This window comes from Rhagoletis pomonella, unplaced genomic scaffold, assembly GCF_013731165.1.
Source record: "Rhagoletis pomonella isolate Grant_MI unplaced genomic scaffold, Rhpom_1.0 Rhpom_scaffold_00001, whole genome shotgun sequence".
In the NCBI taxonomy this organism is placed as follows: Eukaryota; Metazoa; Arthropoda; class Insecta; order Diptera; family Tephritidae; genus Rhagoletis; species Rhagoletis pomonella.
The window spans coordinates 111721982-111723537 of NW_023458555.1; positions in this window are offsets into that span (position 1 = coordinate 111721982).

A 1556-nucleotide genomic window follows, 5' to 3' on the forward strand; every position below is an offset into this window, starting at 1 on the left:
GAAAACAAATCGGCACAACTGGTTCCAATCGTTGTGGCGATTATCACCCTCAAATGACAAAACTTTAAGCTTAAAAAATTTGCGTAAAAATATTTTTAAAGAATTAAAAAAAAATAATTTGAACGGAATCGTAATAATAAGATTTTTGATGCTGTTTTTAACTTTTTTCAAAGATTGGTATAAGAAAAACTTGAATAACTGAGCCTAACCTCTCCCGATTTAGACTTGTGAGATACCATTGGAAAGGTATTTTCTCACCCTTTTTATTTATTTGCTAATAAACTCATTCAAAGGATGAAAGAGAAAGGTAGGATGAACGAATATCATTCAAAGTTGAATTAAGATATGTTGGTTTTGAGAACAAAAATATTGGGTCCTGAATGATTTTTTTTTGCACATAAAGAAAAAAAGTGGGAAAATACCTTTTCACCGAGATCCCATAAGTCTAAGCCAGAATAGTTTTGGCCCAGTTATTTAAGTTTTTCCTAAATCAGTCTTTGAAAAAAGTAAAAAACAGCATCAAAAATCTCATTATTACGATTCCGTTGAAAAGATTTTTAAATATTTTTATGCAGAATTTTTAAGCCTAATTTGTTTTGTTATCTGAGGGGACTTTTCTCAAAAAGTTCTTTATGAAACTATTTTTATTCATAAAAACTCCTTTTTTTGAGGTATTTTCAAATCGGTCCAGCTCGCTTAAATCTTAATATTTTTCCGAAATATGTTGGTGGACGTTTTAGAATATAATAAATTTTGTAATCCCGGCGGAAAAACCGGAAGTTTGCATACGCTTACTTATTCATATTATAGTCAGCCCTTAAGCCTGTAAGTTCTTTAAAAACAATTCAGCTAATTTATTCAGCAATCTTTCGGCACATAGTCCCGCTTTTTGGCTGCAGACACTGGAAAATAGGAGGAGTATTTTTTATCTTGACGTTTTTTGAATCCCGTTGGTAATTAAACGATTAATATGTAAATTCATATTTTTTAATTAAAATTTTAACTTAAATCAAATTGTATAAAATATTCAAAATTTTGTATAATAACTATTCACCATTCAAATATATTTCAATCCTCTTATTCGAAAGACACTCGGGAATCCATATTTTGTAAATGTTTTTGTTATAATACTCTGAAGTGGATGTCAGTCAACCAACGTGTGATTTATAATGTAATTTTATTCATTTTCAAAGTTAAAAATCGTATGCTTCCTAGATATCTTACGACAGAAATTAACTATGTGGCTAATGTACAGCCATATTTATTAAGAAATGACGCAGATATAAGAAGACCACCGTATATCGATGGCTGATTGGGGGATCGGCCTACCTTGGCAGCCCGTTCGAAAACGCCCTATCTCAGAAAACTTTTCAAGAACGCCCTATTTCAGAATTTTATTGAAAAACACCCTACCTCAGAATTTGGTTGAAAAACGCCCTATCTCAAACGAAAATACATCGAAATTGTGCTGAGGTAGGGCGTTTTTGAAACAAATTCGGATAAGGCATCTTTCAATAAAATTCTGAAGTAGGGCGTTGTTGAAAAATTTTCTGAGA